At 47.2% G+C, this 20060-nt stretch overlaps 15 non-coding genes across 15 annotated transcripts; 12 read left to right on the forward strand and 3 right to left on the reverse strand.

The window, feature by feature from the left end:
* The first annotated feature begins 1745 nt into the window (after positions 1–1745).
* trnae-cuc lies at positions 1746–1817 on the forward strand. Its single transcript has one exon. It is a non-coding gene; the product is annotated as a tRNA-Glu (tRNA).
* Positions 1818–2468: 651 nt separating this feature from the next.
* Positions 2469–2540, reverse strand: trnap-agg. Its single transcript has one exon. It is a non-coding gene; the product is annotated as a tRNA-Pro (tRNA).
* Positions 2541–2889: 349 nt separating this feature from the next.
* trnae-uuc lies at positions 2890–2961 on the forward strand. Its single transcript has one exon. It is a non-coding gene; the product is annotated as a tRNA-Glu (tRNA).
* Positions 2962–3230: 269 nt separating this feature from the next.
* On the forward strand, positions 3231–3302 carry trnae-cuc. The gene has a single exon. It is a non-coding gene; the product is annotated as a tRNA-Glu (tRNA).
* Positions 3303–3735: 433 nt separating this feature from the next.
* On the forward strand, positions 3736–3807 carry trnae-uuc. Its single transcript has one exon. It is a non-coding gene; the product is annotated as a tRNA-Glu (tRNA).
* A 651-nt stretch (positions 3808–4458) lies between these two features.
* On the reverse strand, positions 4459–4530 carry trnap-agg. The gene has a single exon. It is a non-coding gene; the product is annotated as a tRNA-Pro (tRNA).
* Positions 4531–4882: 352 nt separating this feature from the next.
* Positions 4883–4954, forward strand: trnae-uuc. Its single transcript has one exon. It is a non-coding gene; the product is annotated as a tRNA-Glu (tRNA).
* Positions 4955–5223: 269 nt separating this feature from the next.
* Positions 5224–5295, forward strand: trnae-cuc. Its single transcript has one exon. It is a non-coding gene; the product is annotated as a tRNA-Glu (tRNA).
* A 1064-nt stretch (positions 5296–6359) lies between these two features.
* trnae-uuc lies at positions 6360–6431 on the forward strand. Its single transcript has one exon. It is a non-coding gene; the product is annotated as a tRNA-Glu (tRNA).
* Positions 6432–6536: 105 nt separating this feature from the next.
* On the forward strand, positions 6537–6608 carry trnae-cuc. Its single transcript has one exon. It is a non-coding gene; the product is annotated as a tRNA-Glu (tRNA).
* A 269-nt stretch (positions 6609–6877) lies between these two features.
* Positions 6878–6949, forward strand: trnae-uuc. Its single transcript has one exon. It is a non-coding gene; the product is annotated as a tRNA-Glu (tRNA).
* A 104-nt stretch (positions 6950–7053) lies between these two features.
* On the forward strand, positions 7054–7125 carry trnae-cuc. Its single transcript has one exon. It is a non-coding gene; the product is annotated as a tRNA-Glu (tRNA).
* Positions 7126–7848: 723 nt separating this feature from the next.
* trnae-cuc lies at positions 7849–7920 on the forward strand. Its single transcript has one exon. It is a non-coding gene; the product is annotated as a tRNA-Glu (tRNA).
* Positions 7921–8025: 105 nt separating this feature from the next.
* On the forward strand, positions 8026–8097 carry trnae-cuc. The gene has a single exon. It is a non-coding gene; the product is annotated as a tRNA-Glu (tRNA).
* A 474-nt stretch (positions 8098–8571) lies between these two features.
* Positions 8572–8643, reverse strand: trnap-ugg. The gene has a single exon. It is a non-coding gene; the product is annotated as a tRNA-Pro (tRNA).
* Positions 8644–20060: the final 11417 nt, after the last annotated feature.

The following is a 20060-nucleotide window of genomic DNA, read 5'->3' on the forward strand; positions in this document are numbered from 1 at the left end:
GGACAGCGGAGGAACAGGTGCTCGAGGGTCTCAGGGTCTGAAAGACAAACTGTGCAGTCTCTGCCAAACTTTTCCTTGTTTATTTGGTGCAGGATGACGCCCGTAAAAATTCTTCTATGTTTTAATAAGAAATCTGTATTATTTGCTTGTTGATGATTTAATTTGTAATATGAATTTGACCAAATGTTATATACTGGTATGCTGGGGAAAAGTTTTAACCATTGTTTGTGTGATGCCGGTTCTTTAACAGTCTGGGAGATGAGAATTTGATACCATTTTTTTGTTGAAACTGAGCCAATGTTTATTTTTTGAGTACCGGTTATGAGATGGAAGGTCGGGGCGTCATCCTGCACCTCCTGATGTCGTCCTCTCCTGCCAATGATCGAAGAACAGTGGAAAGGCAAAGCGGCCTGAATCTTTTTAGCATTCTGTACGATGGTGTTTCTTTTGTAGGGTATTTTGGATATTCTGAAAAGACTGAAAATTTTGTTAATATCCACTGATCCTCGATCATTCAAAACCTGCCCAAAGGTGTGAATGCCAGCTTTTCTCCAAGATGTGAAATTCAGCATCCCGCCTTCGCAGACCACCTCGGGATTGTTGAAAATCGGCAGCGAGAGACAAGACCTGTACTTGATATGGGTTATTAACTGAAATCTGATTTTATTCCAAGCATCAAAACATTCTGTGAAGAAACCGTCTATTTGTGTTTGTTTTAAACTGCAGATTGAACATAGATTGAAGATATTTTTTGTACCAAAAGATTGCAAATGGGATAGAAAATAATCATGCCAGACGTGTTTAATTGGAGACGTTAGAAACCTGGAGATGAGTTTGATTCTTATTGCTTGTTTTTTGGATTGAATGTCTGCCAATTTGAGTCCTCCTTCTTTAATGCGGAGCAATCATTGTTTTGTGACTAATTAAATTACTTCTGCTTTTCCAGATAAAGTTTGAGATTTGACTGTTGAATTTATTGAGCACTTGATTTGGGAGTTCGTAAACACTGAGCGGATAAATGATTTTTGAAATGATTAAACTGTTTATGATGACTACTTTTCCTTTAATGGTTAATTTCCTTTGATTCCACAGGTTGAGTTGTTTTTGAACTTTTATGGTAATGCTTTTCCAGGTCTCGTCTCTCGCTGCTTCTTGCCGCTTACCGAGATACACACCCAGGACCTTGACCGTGTCCTCCACCTCCCTAAACTCCCATCTTCCCGGCGTCCGAGCCGCCACATATAATACATGATTTCTGACTTAGTTGTATTGATTTTTGCCCCTGAAGCTGAACCATAAGTATGCAAATGTGTAATGACCAAATCCAGACTGCTTTCATTTTTAACTGTTATTGATGTGTCATCCGCAAACTGAAATATTTTGCTGATGTTGCCTTGTGGTGATTTTATGCCTTGAATGTTTTTAGGATTCGGAGCTCTCACCGCTGCAGCCCAGTTTCGATTCCCGGTCAGGGAAATTCACCTTCTTTTTACTCCTACCCCATTGTTTTTATCGTGCCCTTAAAACCCTCTTGGTATTGGTCATCTCAGACCTCTCTCTAGCATTACAAAAACAGTAAGATCCCTGATGGTCTAGTAGTCAGGATTCTGAGCTCTCACCGCTGCGGCCCAGTTTCGATTCCCGGTCAGGGAAAGACCAGTTCATAGTCATTTTGATGATGTCCTTAAATCTGTATAGGTAATTATCATGTCAGACCTCTTTCTAGCATTACACAAACAATAAGATCCCTGATGGTCTAGTGGTCAGGATTCGGCGCTCTCACCGCCGCGGCCCGGGTTCGATTCCCGGTCAGGGAAATTCACCTTCTTTTTACTCCTACCCCATTGTTTTTATCGTGCCCTTAAAACCCTCTTGGTATTGGTCATCTCAGACCTCTCTCTAGCATTACAAAAACAGTAAGATCCCTGATGGTCTAGTAGTCAGGATTCGGCACTCTCACCGCTGCGGCCCGGGTTTGATTCCCGGTCAGGGAAAGTACAGTTCATAGTCTTTTTGATCATGTCCTAAAATACGTAAAGGTATTGATCATCACAGACCTCTCTCTAGCTTTAGAAAACCGTATGATCCCTGAGGGTCTAGGGGTCAGGATTCAGCGTTCTCACCGCCTCGGCCTGTGTTCAGTCCCAGATCAGGGATAGTGCAGTTCATTGGCATGTCAATCGTGTCTTTAAAGACATTTTCAGAAGGAATGTCCTCAATGTCTTTTGTAGATTACATTTCCTAGAGGTGCTGTCAAGATCATCACAGGACACTATCACAATCTGTAGTGCATGGTTTGAAAATTATTAGATGGTCATGAACAAATAAATGGCTCCCTCTTTCACACACACTTGCTTTTTCCACAAGAAGGCAGCAGATGTTCTTTAATATGTGTGCAAGTTTTCCAGTACAATTGCTGATAAAGGTGTACCGTTGACCTTTGCAGGGTTGCCTAGGAGTGCTGGAAGGGGCTCGTCCGGGATTTGAACCCGGGATCTCTCGCACCCTAAGCGAGAATCATACGCCTAGACCAACGAGCCGCTAATGCATTTATCATGCCTCTAGAAGGATGTCTTCATTCAGCGCTCTCAACACCGCGGCCCGGGTTCAATTCCCGGTCAGGGAAAGTCCCCTACTTTATCACCTTCCCCGTTATTTTGATCATCTCCTTAAATCCCTACAGCTATTGATCATCTAAGACCTCTCTCTATTATTACAAAGGTAGTAAGATCCCTGATTGTCTAGTGGTCAGGATTCGAGCTCTCACCGCCATGCCCAGTTTCGATTCGGTCAGGAAAGACCAGTTCATAGTCATTTTGATGATGTCCTTAAATCTGTATAGGTAATTATCATGTCAGACCTCTTTCTAGCATTACACAAACAGTAAGATCCCTGATGGTCTAGTGGTCAGGATTCGGCGCTTTCACCGCCGTGGCCCGGGTTCGATTCCCGGTCAGGGAAATTCACCTTCTTTTTACTCCTACCCCATTGTTTTTATCGTGCCCTTAAAACCCTCTTGGTATTGGTCATCTCAGACCTCTCTCTATTATTACAAAGATAGTAAGATCCCTGATTGTCTAGTGGTCAGGATTCGGAGCTCTCACCGCTGCGGCCCAGTTTCGATTCCCGGTCAGGGAAAGACCAGTTCATAGTCATTTTGATGATGTCCTTAAATCTGTATAGGTATTGATCATCTCAAACCTCTTTCTAGCATTACACAAACAATAAGATCCCTGATGGTCTAGTGGTCAGGATTCGGCGCTCTCACCGCCGCGGCCCGGGTTCGATTCCCGGTCAGGGAAATTCACCTTCTTTTTACTCCTACCCCATTGTTTTTATCGTGCCCTTAAAACCCTCTTGGTATTGGTCATCTCAGACCTCTCTCTAGCATTACAAAAACAGTAAGATCCCTGATGGTCTAGTAGTCAGGATTCGGCACTCTCACCGCTGCGGCCCGGGTTTGATTCCCGGTCAGGGAAAGTACAATTCATAGTCTTTTTGATCATGTCCTAAAATCCCTACAGGTATTGATCATCTAAGACCTCTCTCTATTATTACAAAGGTAGTAAGATCCCTGATTGTCTAGTGGTCAGGATTCGGAGCTCTCACCGCTGCGGCCCAGTTTCGATTCCCGGTCAGGGAAAGACCAGTTCATAGTCATTTTGATGATGTCCTTAAATCTGTATAGGTAATTATCATGTCAGACCTCTTTCTAGCATTACACAAACAGTAAGATCCCTGATGGTCTAGTGGTCAGGATTCGGCGCTTTCACCGCCGTGGCCCGGGTTCGATTCCCGGTCAGGGAAATTCACCTTCTTTTTACTCCTACCCCATTGTTTTTATCGTGCCCTTAAAACCCTCTTGGTATTGGTCATCTCAGACCTCTCTCTAGCATTACAAAAACAGTAAGATCCCTGATGGTCTAGTAGTCAGGATTCGGCACTCTCACCGCTGCGGCCCGGGTTTGATTCCCGGTCAGGGAAAGTACAGTTCATAGTCTTTTTGATCATGTCCTAAAATACGTAAAGGTATTGATCATCACAGACCTCTCTCTAGCTTTAGAAAACCGTATGATCCCTGAGGGTCTAGGGGTCAGGATTCAGCGTTCTCACCGCCTCGGCCTGTGTTCAGTCCCAGATCAGGGATAGTGCAGTTCATTGGCATGTCAATCGTGTCTTTAAAGACATTTTCAGAAGGAATGTCCTCAATGTCTTTTGTAGATTACATTTCCTAGAGGTGCTGTCAAGATCATCACAGGACACTATCACAATCTGTAGTGCATGGTTTGAAAATTATTAGATGGTCATGAACAAATAAATGGCTCCCTCTTTCACACACACTTGCTTTTTCCACAAGAAGGCAGCAGATGTTCTTTAATATGTGTGCAAGTTTTCCAGTACAATTGCTGATAAAGGTGTACCGTTGACCTTTGCAGGGTTGCCTAGGAGTGCTGGAAGGGGCTCGTCCGGGATTTGAACCCGGGATCTCTCGCACCCTAAGCGAGAATCATACGCCTAGACCAACGAGCCGCTAATGCATTTATCATGCCTCTAGAAGGATGTCTTCATTCAGCGCTCTCAACACATGACCGGGTTCAATTCCCGGTCAGGGAAAGTCCCCTACTTTATCACCTTCCCCGTTATTTTGATCATCTCCTTAAATCCCTACAGCTATTGATCATCTAAGACCTCTCTCTATTATTACAAAGGTAGTAAGATCCCTGATTGTCTAGTGGTCAGGATTCGGAGCTCTCACCGCTGCGGCCCAGTTTCGATTCCCGGTCAGGGAAAGACCAGTTCATAGTCATTTTGATGATGTCCTTAAATCTGTATAGGTAATTATCATGTCAGACCTCTTTCTAGCATTACACAAACAGTAAGATCCCTGATGGTCTAGTGGTCAGGATTCGGCGCTTTCACCGCCGTGGCCCGGGTTCGATTCCCGGTCAGGGAAATTCACCTTCTTTTTACTCCTACCCCATTGTTTTTATCGTGCCCTTAAAACCCTCTTGGTATTGGTCATCTCAGACCTCTCTCTATTATTACAAAGATAGTAAGATCCCTGATTGTCTAGTGGTCAGGATTCGGAGCTCTCACCGCTGCGGCCCAGTTTCGATTCCCGGTCAGGGAAAGACCAGTTCATAGTCATTTTGATGATGTCCTTAAATCTGTATAGGTATTGATCATCTCAGACCTCTTTCTAGCATTACACAAACAATAAGATCCCTGATGGTCTAGTGGTCAGGATTCGGCGCTCTCACCGCCGCGGCCCGGGTTCGATTCCCGGTCAGGGAAATTCACCTTCTTTTTACTCCTACCCCATTGTTTTTATCGTGCCCTTAAAACCCTCTTGGTATTGGTCATCTCAGACCTCTCTCTAGCATTACAAAAACAGTAAGATCCCTGATGGTCTAGTAGTCAGGATTCGGCACTCTCACCGCTGCGGCCCGGGTTTGATTCCCGGTCAGGGAAAGTACAATTCATAGTCTTTTTGATCATGTCCTAAAATACGTAAAGGTATTGATCATCACAGACCTCTCTCTAGCTTTAGAAAACTGTATGATCCCTGAGGGTCTAGGGGTCAGGATTCAGCGTTCTCACCGCGTCGGCCTGTGTTCAGTCCCAGATCAGGGATAGTGCAGTTCATTGGCATGTCAATCGTGTCTTTAAAGACATTTTCAGAAGGAATGTTCTCATTGTCTTTTGTAGGTTACATTTCCTAGAGGTGCTGTCAACATCATCACAGGACACTATCACAATCTGTAGTGCATGGTTTGAAAATTATTAGATGGTCATGAATAAATAAATGGTTCCCTCTTTCACACACACTTGCTTTTTCCACAAGAAGGCAGCAGATGTTCTGTAATATGTGTGCAAGTTTTCCAGTACAATTGCTGATAAAGGTATGCCGTTGACCTTTGCAGGGTGGCCTAGATGTGCTGGAAGGGGCTCGTCCGGGATCTCTCGCACCCTAAGCGAGAATCATACGCCTAGACCAACGAGCCGCTAATGCATTTATCATGCCTCTAGAAGGATGTCTTCAGTCAGCGCTCTCAACACCGCGGCCCGGGTTCGATTCCCGGTCAGGGAAAGTCCCCTACTTTATCACCTTCCCCGTTATTTTGATCATCTCCTTAAATCCCTACAGGTATTGATCATCTAAGACCTCTCTCTATTATTACAAAGGTAGTAAGATCCCTGATTGTCTAGTGGTCAGGATTCGGAGCTCTCACCGCTGCGGCCCAGTTTCGATTCCCGGTCAGGGAAAGACCAGTTCATAGTCATTTTGATGATGTCCTTAAATCTGTATAGGTAATTATCATGTCAGACCTCTTTCTAGCATTACACAAACAGTAAGATCCCTGATGGTCTAGTGGTCAGGATTCGGCGCTTTCACCGCCGTGGCCCGGGTTCGATTCCCGGTCAGGGAAATTCACCTTCTTTTTACTCCTACCCCATTGTTTTTATCGTGCCCTTAAAACCCTCTTGGTATTGGTCATCTCAGACCTCTCTCTAGCATTACAAAAACAGTAAGATCTCTGATGGTCTAGTGGTCAGGATTAGGCGTTCTCACCGCCGCGGCCCGGGTTCGATTCCCGGTCAGGGAAATTCACCTTCTTTTTACTCCTACCCCATTGTTTTTATCGTGCCCTTAAAACCCTCTTGGTATTGGTCATCTCAGACCTCTCTCTATTATTACAAAGGTAGTAAGATCCCTGATGGTCTAGTGGTCAGGATTCGGAGCTCTCACCGCTGCGGCCCAGTTTCGATTCCCGGTCAGGGAAAGACCAGTTCATAGTCATTTTGATGATGTCCTTAAATCTGTATAGGTAATTATCATGTCAGACCTCTTTCTAGCATTACACAAACATTAAGATCCCTGATGGTCTAGTGGTCAGGATTCGGCGCTTTCACCGCCGTGGCCCGGGTTCGATTCCCGGTCAGGGAAATTCACCTTCTTTTACTCCTACCCCATTGTTTTTATCGTGCCCTTAAAACCCTCTTGGTATTGGTCATCTCAGACCTCTCTCTAGCATTACAAAAACAGTAAGATCCCTGATGGTCTAGTGGTCAGGATTCGGCGCTCTCACCGCCGTGGCCCGGGTTCGATTCCCGGTCAGGGAAAGTACAGTTCATAGTCTTTTTGATCATGTCCTAAAATACGTAAAGGTATTGATCATCACAGACCTCTCTCTAGCTTTAGAAAACCGTATGATCCCTGAGGGTCTAGGGGTCAGGATTCAGCGTTCTCACCGCCTCGGCCTGTGTTCAGTCCCAGATCAGGGATAGTGCAGTTCATTGGCATGTCAATCGTGTCTTTAAAGACATTTTCAGAAGGAATGTTCTCAATGTCTTTTGTAGGTTACATTTCCTAGAGGTGCTGTCAAGATCATCACAGGACACTATCACAATCTGTAGTGCATGGTTTGAAAATTATTAGATGGTCATGAACAAATAAATGGCTCCCTCTTTCACACACACTTGCTTTTTCCACAAGAAGGCAGCAGATGTTCTGTAATATGTGTGCAAGTTTTCCAGTACAATTGCTGATAAAGGTGTACCGTTGACCTTTGCAGGGTGGCCTAGATGTGCTGGAAGGGGCTCGTCCGGAATCTCTCGCACCCTAAGCGAGAATCATACGCCTAGACCAACGAGCCGCTAATGCATTTATCATGCCTCTAGAAGGATGTCTTCATTCAGCGCTCTCAACACCGCGGCCCGGGTTCGATTCCCGGTCAGGGAAAGTCCCCTACTTTATCACCTTCCCCGTTATTTTGATCATCTCCTTAAATCCCTACAGGTATTGATCATCTCAGACCTCTCTCTAGCATTACAAAAACAGTAAGATCCCTGATGGTCTAGTGGTCAGGATTCGGCGTTCTCACCGCCGCGGCCCGGGTTCGATTCCCGGTCAGGGAAATTCACCTTCTTTTTACTCCTACCCCATTGTTTTTATCGTGCCCTTAAAACCCTCTTGGTATTGGTCATCTCAGACCTCTCTCTAGCATTACAAAAACAGTAAGATCCCTGATGGTCTAGTGGTCAGGATTCGGCGCTCTCACCGCCGTGGCCCGGGTTCGATTCCCTGTCAGGGAAAGTACAGTTCATAGTCTTTTTGATCATGTCCTAAAATACGTAAAGGTATTGATCATCACAGACCTCTCTCTAGCTTTAGAAAACCGTATGATCCCTGAGGGTCTAGGGGTCAGGATTCAGCGTTCTCACCGCCTCGGCCTGTGTTCAGTCCCAGATCAGGGATAGTGCAGTTCATTGGCATGTCAATCGTGTCTTTAAAGACATTTTCAGAAGGAATGTCCTCAATGTCTTTTGTAGGTTACATTTCCTAGAGGTGCTGTCAAGATCATCACAGGACACTATCACAATCTGTAGTGCATGGTTTGAAAATTATTAGATGGTCATGAACAAATAAATGGCTCCCTCTTTCACACACACTTGCTTTTTCCACAAGAAGGCAGCAGATGTTCTGTAATATGTGTGCAAGTTTTCCAGTACAATTGCTGATTAAGGTGTACCGTTGACCTTTGCAGGGTGGCCTAGAAGTGTTGGAAGGGGCTCGTCCGGGATTTGATCCCGGGGCCTCTCGCACCCATAGCGAGAATCATACCCCTAGACCAACGAGCCGCTTATGCATTTAACATCCCTCTAGAAGGATGCCTTGGGCTAGTTGGCTTGATGAAAATGCTAGTAGTCCCACTGTCACTTACTGACAAACTTTCGAAGCCTGTGGCTCGTTGGTCTAGGGGAATGATTCTTGCTTTGGGTGCGAGAGGTCCGGGGTTCAAATCCCGGACGAGCACGCTTAACTTCCTCAAGACGCCTTAAAAGATTTACAAAAATTGCTGAGTGTTTTAGATGTTGATCCCATGATTATGCCATTTACTGTAAACAACGACAGACAGAATGTCTGACACCATCGCGGATCAGACGCATTACAGCACCGAAGCACCTGAGGAAGGAAAAATATTTCCGAAACGTTGTGTGTGAGTGCTATTCTTTTGACTGACTGTAATTAAAAGTTCTTTTTTGAACTGATTATTGGTTTTGTCCATTTTCGCGTCACGGAAGTGATAGTTTTCAGTTTATTCTCCGTTTTTTCGTCCGTCCAATGGACGTAGTTTTTGTTTTATAAATAGTTGGAGTGTTTTTAGATTTAGTTTACTTTTAACCCTTCCGGGTCCGCATTAGGTAAAAAAACAATGCCTTTGATTTACGTGGAGGACCATGAGGATCCAGGGTGGACGCGGGTAGTACGTAGGCCGCGGGCCCGCGCGCCACCCCACCACCGCCATTACGTCTCTCCTGTTCGGGAGGAGTTCATGGAGCGGGGTCCGCGTCGGCGTGCGACAACCTACGCTGACGCGGCCCGCGGGGATTGGAATCGCCGTCCCAATAATTATGATGCGAGGCGCCGTCCGGTTGAGAACCGTCGACCACCTAGCCCGCCAGGACGCAGAAGGTGGGTTGAACCGCCGGAGACATTCTGGCCGCGCCCGCGCAGGCGTGACCGCGCAGTACCGCGGCGCGAGGGTGTAGTGCCGTATGAGCGCTGGTCACGACAGCGCGACTTTGCCACGGACTCTTATGGGAGCACACCACGGGGCTATAAACCGATGCCCCGCTATGGAGAGTGGCAACACCGTCCTTCGAGGAATCGTTGGGAACGGACACCACGTTTCCATCCTGCGCAGCGCTCCCGATCGGCACAGCGCTTCCAACCTGCGCCGCGCTTCCAACCTGCGCCGCGCTTCCAACCTGCGCAGCACCTTCCATCCGAGCAGCGCTATCCACCAACTCAGCGCTGGGACGCGGGAGCGCGCCAACAACGAGCGCAGCGCCAACATCCCGGACCGCCCCGTAACGCTGCACGGCGCCGGAGGCGGCAGGTGCGCCGCGACCGGACACAGCGCCTGGAGTCCGGACATGAGGAGGTTTTGCTTCCCAACCAGGGGGGCGTGGACCAGTCCCAGCACGCCCGTGATGGGGACCGGTCGGACGATCCGCACTTTGCCCAAAAGGTTCGGATCGTCCACCGGATTATTAAGGTGACCCACCATCTGACTAATGTTGCAGGGAACGCAACAGAGGACTACCCTCCGTCCTTAAGGAGGTTGATGGAGCATTTGGTGGGGGTTGTTGTTCCTGCATTCCCCAGGGCGGAAACAGCGCTGAAGATCAGTGCCAATGCCAAGGACTGGACTTGGACAACGATCCTGATCTTAAGGGATCACTATACGGCCTGCTTAGAAAGGGACCGGGAGCTGCTGTTGGAGGCCGGCCCTGGGAATTGGGAGGCCGTTTTTGCTGTTGCCGCCAGGTGGGCTCGTCGTAATCTGGGTCGCAGACTACAGGACACAACGGTGCGTCGAGCCCACACCTGGCTTCAGGAACGCCTGCCTCATCCTGAACCGGTGTCTGGGCCCTCGCGACTCAGTCCGGTGGCTGCACAGGACCAGCAAGCTAGACCGACGGATGACAGTTCTGCTGCAGTTCCGAATTTGGAGGTCGACCGCCCCACTTCCAACAGGGCAGATGGGGGAAAGACTTTTCAGTCAGTGGGGATTATGACGGAGCCAGTTCCCTCTGGCTGGTCTCCGATGCGGGCCGAGAACGAGGATGCTGGTTCTCGTCAACTCCCAGCTGAACCTGCCTCCAGTTCCCCGAAAAAACGGCGTCAAAAACGCCGCCACCTGCAGGAGGCTGTTGATTCACCAGGTAATAGCCAGGACCTCTTTGAGCCCCTGCCCTGCAATGAGGGGGGTCTCACCTCGGAGGATGAAGGTGAGGTATGTCCTTCTTCTGCTGCTCTGAGACCTGTTGTTGAGCAGCTGGTTGAGGTGGAGGACCCGGTTACGACCGAGGCGGTGCAGGTCGCACGGCCCCCACTCACCTCCTCGCCTCTATTGGATCTCTCCAGCCAGGAGCTGGAACGGTTGTTCCCTCAGGGGGTTGAGCTGACCCCTGGAATAAGTCCCAGAGTTCCTTCTTCTGGGGATGCTGCGGGTTCTCCCCTTCCAACTGTTGCCTCTCCTCCTGCTGCTGTTGCTGTTTCTGCCGCTGCGGCTACGGTGAGGGCCGCTGTAGCGGCATCTGCTTCACCTGGCTTCACTGGAGGACGTGTGATACCGACAGGGACGCCGCCGGGCACACCGACGGACCGTGGGGTGTGCCGTCGTCCCACGAGGCATGTGAGTACGCCGAATAAGCTGACTGACTGGGGCCTCACGATCACCCGTAAATGGGTGATTGTGGGGGACTCCAATGTAGCCCGGATCCCCGCCTTTGACTCACCGGACCTACAAATCGACGCCTTTCCAGGAGCCAAGTGGCGCCACGCTGAGGCGATCCTGCAGGGGGCAATAATACGCAGCCCTGTTGAACGACGAATTTTATCCTTTGGGATAAATAATAGGGGTCAGCGGGCGAAGGCCACGCAAATTGTGGAGTTGAAGTCAGCCCTCCAGGTTGCGTCAGCCAGGTTTCCCCAAGCGCAGGTCCTGGTGCCGGAGGTGAACTTCGGCCCCCTTCTGAGCCACAGGGAGCAGGCAATGGTGAGGCACCTTAACTGTTTTATTAGGTCATGCCCTGGCTGCATCCCTGCCCTGCCTGAGGGCTTTGAGACGGAGCGGGATGGCGTGCACTGGACCCCAGCGACAGCGGCGGCCATCCTGGCTCATTGGCACTCGGTGCAATAAAACTAGGTACCCCCGAGAGCCGGACTTTACCGGGTGGGGGTGACACTGTTTTAAATTTGTCCAGGTTTGAGTGCTCCGAGGCCCAGCTGCGCCTCCTGGATCGGGGTCTGACCTTTGTGCCCTCGACGACAAACAGGTGGGCGGGGCTTGAAAGCAGGTATGACCTCCAGCAATATCACCGCAGGGTCAAACTGGCCCTGTTTTTTGGTGTTGATCCTAGCAGAAAGCCTCAGCCTTTCACTAATAGGTCTCTCTGGTCTCCCCCCATGCGTGAATTGCCTCCCGAAACCGAAATCCTGATTAGGTCTGACCTGGAATTTTTCCAGCAAAATTTCAAACCTGATAGATTGGAGCCCAATTTGACGGAAGCTGAGTTTGCAGCACTGCAGGAACTGGCTGAAAATGATGAAATTGTAATTAAACCTGCTGACAAAGGGAGTGCAATTGTTATTCTGGATAAACAGCAATATTTGTGGGAATGTTACGGACAATTATCTGACCAAAATTATTATTTAAAAATGAGTAAGCCAATCTACCCGGAAACTCTTCCCATTGTGGCTAAAATACTTAATCAATTGCATAAAAAGAAGTTCATTTCGGCAAGACAAAAAACTTACCTTTTAGGTCCATTGGAACCCAGGCCCAGATTGTTTTACATATTGCCGAAAATACACAAAGATCCAGTTAAATGGAGTGTACCATATGAAATCCCCCCGGGTAGGCCCATTGTCTCAGATTGCAGCAGTGAGACATATGGGACGGCTGAATTTATTGATTTTTATTTAAACCCCCTGTCTAAATTACATAAAAGTTACATCAAAGATACATATCATTTTATTGAAATTGTAAAGAGCATCCAAATTCCTGAACATTCCTTGCTTTTTACTATTGACATAGACAGCTTATACACAAATATTGTCACTGCAGAGGGTCTAAATGCTGTCCGGAATGCCTTTCAGAAGAATCCGGATGGAGGGAGACCAGACCAGGAAATCATTCAACTGTTGGAGCTAAACTTGCTCAGGAATGATTTCCAGTTCAATGGTGAGTGGTTCTTGCAGGTGAAAGGAACTGCCATGGGGAAGAGGTTCGCGCCGGCCTACGCGAACATCTTCATGGCCGAGTGGGAGGAGTCCGCTCTGAATACCTGCAATAAGAAACCGCTGCATTATTACAGGTATTTGGATGACATCTGGGGTGTTTGGAGCCATTCAGAGGAGGACTTTAACCACTTCCTAAACACCCTTAACACACACAATGCTTCGATAAAATTAAAGTCATCCACCAGCCTTAAAGCAGTGGATTTCTTGGATACCACAACCTTTAAAGGTCCAAATTTCAGCAACACCGGCAGATTGGACATTAAAGTTTACTTCAAACCGACTGATACGCATGCTTTGTTATTTAAATCGAGTTTCCATCCAAAGCACACGTTTGCGGGATTGATTAAATCACAGTTGAGTCGGTTTCACAGAATTTGCACACAAAAATCAGATTTTTATGAAGCAGTTAGGGTGCTGTTCTCGGCTCTGTCCAGCAGAGGGTACCAGAGGTCCTTACGGAGGTGTTTGAAGTCCTTTTCTGAATCCAAGCAGCCTGATGACACCGTGACACTTCCTTTTATCAGCACCTACTCACCCGCTAATGTCAATTTGGCCAGAGCTTTAAGGAAAAATTTTATAGGGTTCCAAACTATTAGTGGAAGGCTGACCGATAGGAGGGTCATACCTGCTTTCCGAAGAAACAGGAACCTTAAGGACCATCTCGTTCATGCTAAACTCAGATCACAGATTGAGCCGAGCACAATTGGACAGGGATGGTGCTTCAGACATCAGAAATGGTTGCTGAACTACCGTACCCACAAAGTTTATTTGATCCCACATGGTGGGGGCCCACAAACACAAAACTGTGTTTATTTAATAAGTTGCCGAGTTTGTAAGAAGAGGTTTGTGGGTCATACGGCAAATACAATGCTGGCCCGACTGGTTTTGCATGAGCGGGATGTTTCCCGACGGATAGCGAGGGGGCCGGCAGCCCTGTTGACGACACATTTTGTGCGGCATGGCTGGACCTCGCTCAGGGTCATGGTGCTAGAACATGATCCAACCTGGACCTTTGGCCGGAGAAAAAAAGTGGCCTTGGTCTGGAGGGCGAGGTTGGGCGCTCACTAGCCTCTGTGACGGAGTCCTTGGTGTTGGCCTCGGCCTTGGGGGCCGTGGTAGTGGTATGGCCTGTGCTTTGCGTCTCTTTTGCCGTATTAGGCGAGGGGGACGCGGATGGTCTTACGACCGTTTTTTTCTCTTCTCTATGTCCCGACAGTTCATTGTCGAAGTCGACGCCTCAGACACCGGAGTTGGTGCAGTTTTATCCCAGATCTCTCCTCGCGACAATAAAACTCACCCATGTGCCTTTTTTTCCCGCAGATTATCACCTCCGGAGAGAAACGACGATGTGGGAGATCAGGAGCTATTAGCTATAAAATTAGCCCTGGAAGAATGGAGACATTGGCTGGAGGGAGCAGAGCATCCGGTGCTGGTCTGGACCGATCACAAGAACTTGTCCAACCTTCAGTCTGCCCGGAGGCTCAACCCACGTCAGTCACGCTGGTCACTGTTTTTCTCTCGATTCAATCTCTCCATCTCATATCGCCCTGGTTCCCGTAACATAAAACCTGACGCACTTTCCCGCCTGTACTCACCTGATGATTCTGAGAAGGCTCCGGCCACCATTCTCCCTCCCAGTTGTACTGTCGCCACCGTTACCTGGGAGATCGAAGACATCATTAAAGAAGCTCAGTTGACAGAACCTGCACCCGACACCTGTCCAACCAACAAGCTCTACGTTCCTGTCTCAGTCCGAGGCGGTTTTTCCTCTGGATCCATGCCTCCAAATTCTCTGCACACCCCGGAATCAGCCATACCATAGCACTCGTCAACCGCAAGTTTTGGTGGCCCTCTGTCCATAAAGATGTCAGTGAGTATGTCCAAGCCTGCACCACCTGATCCAGAAATAAAACCTCTCACCAACCACCATCTGGCCTTCTGCAACCTCTCCCTGTTCCCAAACGGCCATGGTCTCACATATCTATAGATTTTGTTACCGGCCTACCTCCTTCCAAGGGCATGACCACCATCCTCTCCATCGTTGATCGTTTCTCCAAGGCCTGCCACTTTGTTCCTCTCCGTAAGTTACCCACAGCTTTTCAAACCGCTCAACTTATGATCAAACACGTTTTCCGACTTCATGGCATCCCACAAGACATCTTCTCTGACCGAGGTCCTCAGTTCATCTCCCAGGTTTGGAAAAGTTTCTGTTCAGCTCTCAATGCATCTGTCTCACTCTCTTCCGGCTTTCACCCCCAGACCAACGGTCAGACCAAACGGCTCAACCAGGACTTGGAAACCACCCTCCGCTGCTTTACCTCCACCAACCCCTCTGACTGGGCCCAATTCCTTCCTTGGGTGGAGTACGCTCATAACAGCCACATCTCGGCAGCTACCGGTATGTCCCCGTTCGAGGCTTCCATTGGTTATCAACCCCCTCTTCTTTCCTCAGAGGAAAAGGATGTTTCAGTCACCTCCGTCCGTCATCACATCCGCCGTTGTCAGAACGTCTGGAACACCATTATCCGTAACCTCAACCAAACTGCAGACAGAAATAAGCGCCTGGCTGACCGTAAGAGGAGACCAGCACCCATATACGTCCCAGGTCAACAGGTTTGGCTTTCTTCACGTGACATTCCGCTCAAATCCATTTCCAAGAAGCTCTCTCCCAGATACATTGGTCCGTTCCCCATTGAAACCATAATCAATCCGTCTGCTGTCCGTCTCCGTCTGCCCGCCTCCCTCCGCGTCCACCCCACCTTCCACGTGTCCCAGATTAAACCCGTCCAGACCAGCACGCTCTGCCCTCCAGCCGAACCCCCTCCACCCCCCCGTGACATTGATGGTCATCCTGCATACACCGTCCACCGGATCGTGGACTCCCGTCGGCGAGGTCGCGGCTGGCAGTACCTCGTCGATTGGGAGGGCTACGGTCCGGAGGAACGATCCTGGATCTCGGGTTCTTCCATCTTAGACCCTTCCCTTATCTCCTACTATCGTTCCTCGTTGCCTTCCAGTTGGTCTAGGCCGCCAGGTGGCGACCGTTGAGGGGGGGGTACTGTTATGTTCCGGGGTTCCGGCTGCGTGGTGGGATTTCCTGTGCGCCCTTATCTCCTTTTACCACCAGATGGCGACAGGTTCCGGTTGGAGTGCGGTGCATTATCATCCGCAGCTGTTCGTGATCATCTTCATCAGCGGCGCAGACTTAAGGAGTTGGCCGCCAGTCCAGCGTCGCCTGAGTGTTAGCCAGTCACGGTACCTCTGAGCCCCCTGAGCCCGTCTCTGTGTTTCTAGTTGTCTTGAACATTCTAGTAATTATCTTTGTTTGCTCCGTTGCCTTTTAGGTGATCCTTTGATGAGATCCCAGTTAAATTCCTGGTTTATGAACCATCCTCGTGACGCCGTGGAAAGTACCCACAGGTTGCCCGAGTTCCCAGACTCACCTCTCCGCTGTTTTGCAATTATCTCCTGGACTCCACGGCTGGCGGCCGTACCACTCCTCCGTTTCTCCGCTGTACCTGAGCCTACCTGTCCGCTCCCCGCCGCACTCCTCCGTTGTTCCTGGACCCACCAAGAACCGAGACCCCGGACATACATTGTTTCCCCTCCAAGACTCCGTTCATCTACCACTAGTAAGATCAGCCTGTTTTCCCAGAGAGATTTCCTTTCTTCCCACGACCCCTGAACTCACCACTCTGCTCTTTCCTCATAGAGAACCATTGTTGCCGTCACTGTCTTTTCCCCTGGACCAGACCATCCTGATTCTCGCTGATATTGTGTGATCATTATTAAATCATTTAACACTGATACTACCTCTCCTGTTTTGTGTTCTGCATGTGGGCTTGTTAAAAACTACCATCATGACAATAACAGGCTGGAGTTCTGTTTAACTGGGTTTTACTGTACATAACAGAATATATTTACGACGTGATTGTGTAGCAGTGTGATGTCATGGACCTTACCAAGCTCCGCCCACAACCGACCCACGTGACCGCAAGTCTCACAAGCAAAGCCTCGTAGCGCATTGTTTCTATGTAAACATGACTCCATTAGTGCATAATTTCTACCGGATTTTCACAATATATCAGCTACTACAATGGACAGAGGAAATAACAAGTTCATGTCATCATCTGGGAGGAGGTTACTGGTTTCTCAGTCACAAGCTGGTTGCAAACCTGAGGCCAGCAGGTGTCAGTCGGTCAGTTATGGTAGATCTGAAATTTGGTTTGATGACCTCAATATGAGAAGCTACAGACTGATAGGAGGAACCAAAGAGCTCTGTTACGGTAAAGAAGCCATTTGTTTGTTAAAATTTTATGAAATCTATTTGTTTTATTTGATGTTTGTTATGAATGACGTATAGTCACAAATGAACGAGGTAATTAGTCCAACGTTTAGAAACTACAGCGGCTGTAATGAGCCACAGCAAAGGTAAACAAAGGTAAAATAACCCGAACAGGTGATCAACTCAAAACCATTCGTACCTTTTTAGTCTCTCTCTCTTTGTGGTTTAAGCACACTTGTTACCGTATCAACTGCCTGCGCCCCACAAGACGAGCAAAGATTACGTTAAAAACATAACATCCAGTCCGTTACGATATCAAGTTTCCAGGCTTGATATTTATTTCTGGATTATTAATCAGCGCTTCCTTGAACACAGCGATGGTTGATTTACTAGCTGTACTTGGTACTAGAGAGGCTAACACGAGTAACAATTTAGTCCAAAGCCTTTTCTGCTAAAATAAAATCTTTAGTGTATGTCAGATACAGTACACGTTGCATATTGATCTGTTTAGCTAACGTAAGACTGTGCAGCAGACAGGCTTCAAGGTGTAGAAGTTGTATCAGAACTGCTATTATGCTGTACTTAGCTAACGGGAAGCTAGTGTTTGTGAGACTGCCACCCACGTGACCACGTAGAATGAGCATCAGCCAATGAAAAGCGGCCCCTCTGGTAAGGTCCATTACACTAGATTGTAAAAAGAGAAGCTATTCCGGTAGGAAATTATATGAGCACTTCCAGCTTTTATTTTGAAAAGTCGGCAAATCCATTGTGGAACAGCAGGTAACTTCCTGTTTCAGAATTATTATTTCTATTAAAATTGAATGTTTTGTGAATGAAAATGCAAATTATTATCTTTACTGTTGAACATATTGAGTTCATAGATTATTGTTTTGAGTGTCAGTTTAGCATTTTAAAAGACAAGTTAACGGGTCATACCATTATAGTTTGTTAAGGGTTTTCCCACGCTCTCGGTCGCGATCTTTCTGTTTGGATTCCGTGGGAGAAGGTATGAAGTTTTGTTTTCTGTGTTCGATCAATGTTTTTGAGGATAACAATTGACAATTTGACTATTGTTCTTGTAAAATAATGTGCTTTGTTGCACTTGAATTCTGTTAAACGCTGATAGAATTGCGTTAGCAGCTATTTTGATGCGCTTATGCTAATGAAACATTGCTAATGAAAATGCTACATCCATGTGCTGAAAATAGCATTGTTCATGGTTAAACAGGCGCTGTGGAGCACTGTGGAGAAAAAGCCTGTTCTGAAATACTATTTTCTATTTGAATGCAGGAGCATTAAAAGTACCATCAGATCAGTTGTTGTCCGGCTATTATTTCTAAAAAAGACATAACGCAGATTCAACTACGCTACAATTGCATTCAGATGACTGTTTTTGTGTGGATGAGCTGCACTGAGCTGACCTCCCTTTTTCCTCAGCTCTCATCCAGCATTCAAACCCTAAACCGATTAGAATAAATGGGAGAAATAATTAGCAGTTAAAGCGAGAGGTGGACATCTTTGAGGCGAGTTCCTTCCTGAAGTCAGAGACCCGTGTGTGCTTATGAGTGGAAAATAAGCCGGTGGAGCACCAGTGGAGTCAATTAAGTGGCTGCTTTCTGCATATTTAAAGGTATTCTATATTAATGAAGCAGACTGGAGCAGGGCAGACAAACAGCCCGTTGGATTCTGTTTCTGGGCCAGAACCCCAGCGAATGCTCTGACTCAAAAACAGGACAAGCACATCCAAATGATTTCCTGAAACATTGATATGTGTAAGAATCAAACCAACATAATCCTACCACATTGACAGATTTAAATTAAACTTGATTAAAATCTCATTTACAACTTTCCAATTTGGTTTGAGTTCAAAATGTTTTCCAGCAACACGACCTCCAGTTCTTATAAAACATGCTATAGCTATATATATCAAATATGACTTAAACGAAATCTGACTATGATATTTAATAATCATGAAATTGGGTCTCTGTCTCTTTAAGAAGCTCCTGCTCTTTCTGCAGCACCGCCTACAGGAAGTCATCACAACATGGTTCCTCTATTAATCCTTTGACAACGTTTTTACCAGCGCTGCACTGAGAAATAGCTTCTATAAGTAGCTCAGCAGATTCTCAGCTTCACCAGGTGTTTGCTGATTGCTGCTGGCTAGTCTGAAGGAGCTGGGTGGGCTGCCCTGAAGCTGCAGCTTGTGGGAGGAGCTGTGTCTCAAAGGTAGAGCTAGGTCCACCAAGATGTTTTTCCAGAGCTGAATTGTTGCCATGGAGATTAAGGGATTTCTCAAGCATGCATGAACGAACCAATGCAACACTTCAGCTGATGAGAGAATAACATAGCATGATGTGAAGATCAAAAAGTTAACTTTACATGATCCTGTCCCTTTGATGAATGACGCAAAGAAGTGGATTTTACATGATAGGCAGCTGGAACAGATCAGCAGAGTTTGGAGTTACCAGTTATATTAAATCATATAAGTGTGTATTTCACTGTTTGCCTTTTCAGTGGTTCACACAGCTGCAAAGTCACAGGAGAGTTAAGTGGATCCGTCAGTCACACATTCAGATAACAGGTAGCACCGTTCTGACCCAGGAACATGTTATAATGATGCCTTCATGTGAGAGCTTCAGTCATTCAGCAGGACAAACAGCAGAGCCTGTCCTGCTTCACTTGTTCACAGTTTTGGAGACAAGGCTGGGAAGACTTGAACGATTCCTTTTATAAATTTCTCAAGCCTCTGAGAAGTATTCGTACTCTTTGAACTTTATCACAATTTGTCTCTTTATTACAACAAACTTCAGCTGCTAATAAAATCTGTGGAAAAATCATCATCTCTGCCTTTAATAGTGTAGATTGATTCATCCTACTTAGCAAACCTGTTACTGTACATCAGGGGTTTGATTCATATCTTTATGACAGCGTTGAGTGAATTCTGGTGTTCCACAAGGC

Source organism: Gambusia affinis, linkage group LG09 (assembly GCF_019740435.1).
Source record: "Gambusia affinis linkage group LG09, SWU_Gaff_1.0, whole genome shotgun sequence".
NCBI lineage: Eukaryota > Metazoa > Chordata > Actinopteri > Cyprinodontiformes > Poeciliidae > Gambusia > Gambusia affinis.